This window comes from Pan troglodytes, chromosome 20 (genome assembly GCF_028858775.2).
Source record: "Pan troglodytes isolate AG18354 chromosome 20, NHGRI_mPanTro3-v2.0_pri, whole genome shotgun sequence".
Lineage (NCBI taxonomy): Eukaryota > Metazoa > Chordata > Mammalia > Primates > Hominidae > Pan > Pan troglodytes.
This window is the reverse complement of record NC_072418.2, coordinates 37705826-37713201: the sequence shown is the minus strand read 5'-3', so window position 1 is coordinate 37713201 and position 7376 is coordinate 37705826. Positions and strand designations below refer to the sequence as shown.

The following is a 7376-nucleotide window of genomic DNA, read 5'->3' as shown; positions in this document are numbered from 1 at the left end:
CTGTCCTCCCTCTGAAATGGTGGCCATGGGGGTGCAGGGAAGGCCTCCCATCCCTCCTGTGCCCAGGCCCCTCACCCCCACACTCTGGCTGGCTGCATCTGCTGTCCAGAGCCCTTGGTCACAAGGCGTGCAGCCCGGACCACAGTGATCACAAGGGAGGCCCTTCCTAAGCCTAGAAATGCTCTAAACCTTCATGGAACTGCTGGTCCCAGTGCCAGCCAGAGTCCCAGGTGAGGCTGAGGTGGCTCAAAGTGGTGCACGGGAGATGTCTGATATCAACCCTCTCCAGCCTGGTGACTTCCCTGGCCTCCAGCCACCACCCGCCCCACAGTGTCCCCAAAGCTGAAGATACAAGCTTGCCCTGGCACTGGCCCTGGCATAGAAAGTGCATGATCTGATCATGTCATGCAGGTGAGGATACCTGTGTGCCAGGTAATGTCAGGCTGGCATGGTGGCGCTTGTGGGGCAGTCCTGTAACCTGCAGTGTGGTGGGTGGGATGGATGCGTGTGACACAGGCAGGAACTTCCCCTCACGGCACTTGAAGACCCACATGTGTATTGGGTGGGGCCCATGGGAGTCACAGGTGTGTGGCTGGGCACAGGCAGGTGAGTTAGTGACAGCTACACAAACCCCACCACTGAGCACGTCTCTCCCAGGGCAAAGCAGATCAGACCACAGGCCCAGCCCTGGGAGACCCAGAGGGGCCTCAGGTCCTCAGGGAGCCTCCTGGCCCTCTCTACCCTCAGAGGACCCCCTTCCCTCTAGAGACCCCTCCAGCTGGCTCCACCTGCAGCTGTAGGGGTGGGAGGGGGACACAGTGCTCTGGGGTCCAGAGAAGGAAGGAAGATGGAGGGAGGGTGGCCCTCTGCTCCCTGACCCTGCTGCTCAGCCCCCTGCAGCCCTCCTGGAGCCCACACCTTTCAGCTGCAGTCTCCCAGCCTCTGTCCCCAGGATGAAGCCCGCTACTTAGCTGGCTTTTCACCTCCAGATGGCATAAAGTGAAGAAGGGTCCCCTGTCCCTGCCCCGCAGGGCCCCCACACAAGACTCTCCCATCACTTCCTGTCTCTCTCAGATGCAGAGGCAGAGGCAGCCACATGCCCTGTCCCAGCCGCAATCACACCCTCATATTCATATAATCACAGACCCCCACCCCACACAGTCAACACCCCAACCTCAGGTGCCACACACACCCCACACGTTCCCGCCAGCGCATTCCACTCACACACACATATCCCATTCTCAAACGCGTGCACCCAAGCCTCGTGACGCACACACGACGGGGCAGGCCGCAGAGCCAGCGGAGAGTCTCAGCGCGCATGGACGCCTGGACCGCGCAGGGACGCGCCCAGGACCGCGCCCAGCCAGGGGTCCCCGTCTGCACCTCAGCTGCCTGGATCCAGCACCATGGGACGGGCTGGGGGCGGGGTAGGGGCGGGGACCCGCAGATGCAACCTGCTACGCTGGAGTGCCACAAACCCCACTACCGCCCCTACCCTCCCTGTCCAGCCAAGCCACGCCACCCGGGCCCACCCCCAGGACACGGAGTTTAAGGACCGCGTCTCCCGAGATGCCAGAGGGACCTGCGTCCGCACTGCCCCAGTGTGACCCGCATACCTACCGGCCCCGACCCCGAACCGCATGGCGTCCGCCCGAGCCCTGGCGCTGCTGGGTCTCCTGCTGCTGCCGCTGCTCGCAGGTAGGCCCCGCCAGGGAAGCCCGGGCCGCGCTGCAGCCCCGGGGCACCCACCCCTCCCTGATCACACGCTCCTACTCTCCCCGCAGAGCCCAGGAACCTCTGCCCGCAGCTTATGACGGTCATTAACCAGTTTCTGACCAAAGACAAGGACACCTACATGGACTCTGTCAACAGATACCACCTCACGGAGCCGGAAAGAAACACATCCTCTAAACTCAAGGACTGCGTGACCGACACAATGACCCCCGAGGAGACACAGGCCGTCGTGCAGCAACTGGTGAGTGCAGCAGGGCCCGGCCACCAGCGCCACCCCACAGCCCTTGACCTCCTTTGAGAGCAGGGACTCTGTTCCCTGAGAGCGTCTCTCTCCACCCAAATACCTCCCCACCTCTCACCAAGCAACCTCCTCGCACACGGGCAGCTGCCCAGGCACAAGACCTCAGGGCGCTGGACCTCCGCACTCTGATGCTCAGCCTCCGCGATCAACCCCATCCTATCCCTCCTTCCCCAGAAGACCCCTCCCTTCAGCCTCCCACCCCTCCCCACAGGAAGAAATCAACAACCAGTGTGCCGACACGATACTGAAGTAACACCATCCACGGGCACCTCGGGTTCCTGTCCAGGCTGCCTGTCCCACCCATGAGAATCTGGGCCCAGGGCCCCGCCCTCCCTAGCTCCCGCCCTGCTGCTGCCTCTACTCCCTCTCCTGCTGTGCTGACTGGGGCAAGCCTGGGAGCCGCTGCCCCCCACCTCCCCACCCAGGCCTGTCCCCTGCGGGACAATGCTGCCTAATAAACTCACCTGCATCCATCCAGCTTCTGTGTGTGTTTTTCAGCCAAGGGGGAAGTGAGAGGGACTGACCCCAGAAGGGCAGGTGGAAGGGCAGGCATCTCTCAGAGAGGCATGGGACAACCTGATGGGGTATCCTCACCCCACTGCCCCTTCCCTGCCTCAACCATCACCCTCCACCTTCAACACTGCCCCTGCCATCTGCAGCTCCACCCCCGACTCCACCCCCACCCCAACTCCAATGTCAACTGCCACACCCACCTGGCCAGGGGGTTCCCTGCTCAAGTCCTCTGGGTTCCCTGCAATCTGCGACGACACCTCCTTCTCCTCAACCTGGAATTCAGCTTCCCCAGCTCTGACCTCAACCTCCCCGTGCTTCCCCCACCAGAATCTCCCTTGCTCCCCATCCCCAGTCATCTGTTCACACCCATTCAGCATTGACCATGCCCCCTCCTCAATCCCATATCAGGGCATCAAAAGCCCCAAGCATCCCTGATCTAGATCCCACATCCAGCTCTACCCCCCAACTCTCCCATCCAGGGCCTACACCACCCAGGAGCCTTTCAAGGGGGGGTCCTCATCCATTTGTACACAGCCCCCAGTGGGATGCAGAGACGTGAGGACCCATCCTGGGGCTTCCTTCCCCATCCATCCCCAAACTAGGTAGCTGCAGGAACAAGAGAAATCAGGGAAGACTGGGAAGGGTCAGGTTCTCACCACAGCCCAGTCATCCCTGGCCTTGGCCCCAGACATCCACACACATCCACACACATCCACACACACACACACACACACACACACACACACACACACAGCAGGCCTAGAGCTGAAGGACACTTGTGAGTTTGCTGGAATCTGTTTAAGAAATAAGCTTGGTCCACGGTCCAAGAAAACTACATCCTTTTAAAGAAAATGAAAATATCATCAAGGGAAAAACATAATTTAAGTCAAATCATGTCCTTTTGTCGTGGAGCCCCGTGCCCCGCTCAGACAAGGGCTTTCCGGCAGCGCGACCTGGGTGTCCCCTCGCGGCCGCTCCTGAGCGAGCCCCGCGGCTGGAGCTGCGCGGGGTTTTTCGCGAGGCTAGCAAGGGGGCTCCAGAAGAGGAAAAGAGGCAGGAACTGGCTGTCAACATCCATCAGATTCCCCAAGGCCAAATCCCACAGTAACCACGTGGCCACAGACAGTGCCCTTTGCAGGCCCCCTCTCCAAGGGTGTCATTCGTCACCCCCTCCTTGGACCCCACCCAAGCCAGTCACCGTCCCACCCACAGTGGGCACAGCGTTAGGAGATGCAGAACACGCGTGTCCCCGCCAGTCCAGCCTTCCAGTCTGCACCCTGCCCTGAAGGCATGCTTGGGGGACATGTCGGGGGACGGGGACACGGTCCCGGGCCCCTGAACAAGGGACAGCCGCTCCCACCAGGACCTGCCAGGAAGACAGCTGGGTCACCTTGCACCGCTGAGTGGGGCCGCGGCTCTCTCCAGCCTGGTGGCCCAAGGCCTGCCTGGAGACTACAGGCTGCAGGGGTTCCCTGAGCGGAAAGCCATTGAGAAGGCCAGTGGGAGGCAGGGCTGCACAGGGCAGTGGCTTGAGCAGCCCCAGACAGTGAATACATAGAATCTTCCCTGAGGGCATCAGGCCCCTGCAGGGAGCAGCTTGGTAGGAATGAGGCAGGAGAACAGGGTCTGGAGGCACAGAACCTAAGGCCGATTCACTCTGACTTCCTAGAACTAAATCAAACAGAAAACAATTTTTCACACCTAAGTAAGAAAAGGACCAGAGACTACTCCCTTTGCAAGCCTACTTCCCCTTTTTCTGTGTGGCAGATGGAAAATTGAAAGTATCTGATTGGTTGCAGAAAACAACCAATTGCTTGCCACAACCAATCAGATGCTTGCATAGGGTGTAACTTTTGTAATTTCACCTCAGCCTCTGTTTGCTTTCTGCAACCAATCAGACTGATTGTGGGCCACTACATCATTTACATAGGATGGACACCAAGTAACCAATGGGAAACCTCTAGAGGGTATTCAAACCCCAGAAAATTCTGTAACCTGGGGGCCCCTATACTCGGGCCTGCTCCCAGCAGCCTGCTTCCATCATGTGGAGTGTTTTGTTTTGTTTTGTTTTTGAGACAGAGTCCTCACTCTATTGCCCAGGCTGGAGGGCAGGCTGGGTTCAAGCGATTCTCGTGCCTCAGTCTCCCAAGTAGCTGGGATTACAGGCGTGTGCCACCACGCCCGGCTAGTTTTTGTACTTTTAGTAGACATGGGGTTTCACCATGCTGGCCAGGCTGGTCTCTAACTCCTGATCTCAAGTGATCTGCCCTCCTCAACCTCCCAATGTACTGGGATTACAGGCGTGAGCCACCATGCCCGACCATGTAGTGTGTATTTTTGTTTTCAATAAATCTTTGCTTTTGTTGCTTCATTCTTTCTCTCATCACGTGGAGTATACTTTCATTTTCAGTAAATCTCTGCTTTTGTTGCTTCATTCTTTCCTTGCTCTGTTTGTGCGGTTTGTTTGTTTGTTTTTTTTCCAATTCTTGCTTCAAAACGGCAAGAAACTGGACACCCTCCACAGGTAACAGGAAGGTGGGATGGGGGGAGCTCACCCTGACACTGATCAGGGCCACCCACGTGCCCCTCCCCCCACACCCATACTCACTAGGGCCCTGGGTGGAGCTTCCCCCTGCTGCTCACTGCTCAGTGAGTCGCCAGGCCAGCAAGCACCCCCAGCTGTGCCCCTCTGCTGATTTTGTCCCTGGTCACCCTTACCAATCAGGATCCAGTCAGGTGACAGAAGTCACAGGCAAGTGGCTTCAACACCCACATATGTAGGACCTTTTCACTGTGTAATATGTGATCCTAACGCACTTTCTATACCTCACATCCTTTAGGTTCTGTGTTTTATTCCAGGTAATGTTCCTTGAATCTAAATTACAATTTACTAATTTTCTCGAAAGCTGCACCTAATCTGCTACCCATTCAGACAAACAAACTCACTTATCAAATGTTTGTTGAACCGGCACTCAGTGGCAGATTCTGTGCTAGGGCGAGCCAAGTGCAGACACATGTTTGCCAAGACACACGGTCATGCCTCAGGGCCTCCTGGGTGCACATGCACACATGGACCTGCGGGCTGGCGCCACAGTGCTCAGCCTGCTCCCAATCCCAGGGTGCTCCAGGGAGGACAGAGGATGTCACAGCAACACCCAACCCATCCCACTGCATGCTGAGCTTAGTTTCTGATACACTGTCACCCAAAGGCATGGCCCAGGGCCGTGGGTCTCTCTGCAGACGTGCCCTGCCCCCACTTACACACACACACACACACACACACACACACGGACACACGAAGAAATGTGTCTCATTTCTACCTGTGGGATTTTAACTTAAGGTGGTGACTGAGTGACCACACAGAGAGGCCAATGCAATGAAAAGCAATTATTACTTACATTTCCTAGGGGCACACCATGCCACACAGGGCCACATGGAGAGCACCAGTGTTGATCAGGAGGCAGGAGCAAGGGGAAGGCATAGGCAACAGCCTTTATTGGAGTTTTCATGGGACAGGCCAGGCAGGGCAGAGTAAACAGCTTATGATTAGCTAATTTGAATAACTCCGGCAGGCTTTGGCCTATAGTGTTGGTCTCTGGTTACCTGGTACCTGGTCGTGGGGTGCTTCAGTGCTGGGGAGATATTGGCATGGGGGTGTGAAAGTTGGATAAAGAGGTAATTGGGGCTGTAGACTCAGGATCAGTTGGTTGTATATGAGAGAGGTGCTCTGGGTCAAGCGCTTTGCCATCTCTAAGAAAAGACTAATCCTGGGAGGGCAGTCTCTCCAGAGCCAGTAAACTTTAAAAGATGTCATCATAAAACACAGAAAATAAAAAGTATAAGCACACCAAGTCACAGGGTAAGTGGATGTTTACCTTTTTACAAACTGACAAATTGTGTTTCAAAGTGGTTATACTACATTACATGCCCTCCACAGTGTTATGAGGATTTCAGGTACTCCATATCTTCACCAACACTTGGTATAGAGAGTCTTCAATTTTCACCGTTCCCACTTGGTGTGTAGTGGTATTTCTCTGTGATTTTACTTTGTATCTCCCTAATGACTAATGTTTACAATTTTTATTTGTACTAATGCCATCCCTCTATCTTCTTTGGTTAACTGTTCAAATCTTTTGCCCATTTAAACTTTTTTGTTTTATTATTGAGTTTTGAGAGTTTTTAGTAAATATTGGATGCAAGTCCTTCTGTAAATATGTGATTTGCCAGTATAGTCTTCTAGCCTAAGGTTCATTTTCTCCTTCATCTTAACAGAGTCTGTTCTAGAGCAGAAATTTTTACTGATGACAAAGTTGAACGTGTCATTTTTCCTTAGATTGAACATGTTTTTGGTGCATATTTCAGAAGTATTTGCCAAGATTTAAAAAATTCTCTCATGTTACTTAATGAAGGTTTCACACTTTCAGGTTTATCATCCATTTTGAGTTAGTTCTTGAATATTATATACCATGTGAGGTTTGGGGTCACAGCTTGTGGTTTTGTTTCTTGGGTTTTGTTTTAATATGGATGTCCAGTTGTTCCAACAACACTTGTTGAAAACACAATCTTCATTGAATTGCCTTTGCACCTTTCTAAAATATCATTTGATCTTAGATGTGTTAGTCTATTCCTGGACTGTCTTAATCTATATTTTTGCTAATATTTTAAAGTCTACTTAACATAATTATATAATACGTCTTCAAATCAGGCAATATAATTCTTTAACTTTATGCATCTTTTTCAATTTTTTTGCTATTCTAAGTCCTTACTTTATGCATTACCATATAAATTTTAGAATTCACTTGTTATTTTCTAATATAAGCATCATGGG

At 53.7% G+C, this 7376-nt stretch overlaps 1 long non-coding RNA gene across 1 annotated transcript; it reads left to right on the top strand.

Moving 5' to 3' along the window:
* The first annotated feature begins 812 nt into the window (after positions 1 to 812).
* LOC129138051 (uncharacterized) lies at positions 813 to 2508 on the top strand. Its single transcript, XR_008540983.2, has 3 exons — positions 813 to 1698; positions 1785 to 1975; positions 2247 to 2508. It is a non-coding gene; the product is annotated as an uncharacterized LOC129138051 (long non-coding RNA).
* The last annotated feature ends 4868 nt before the right edge of the window (positions 2509 to 7376 follow it).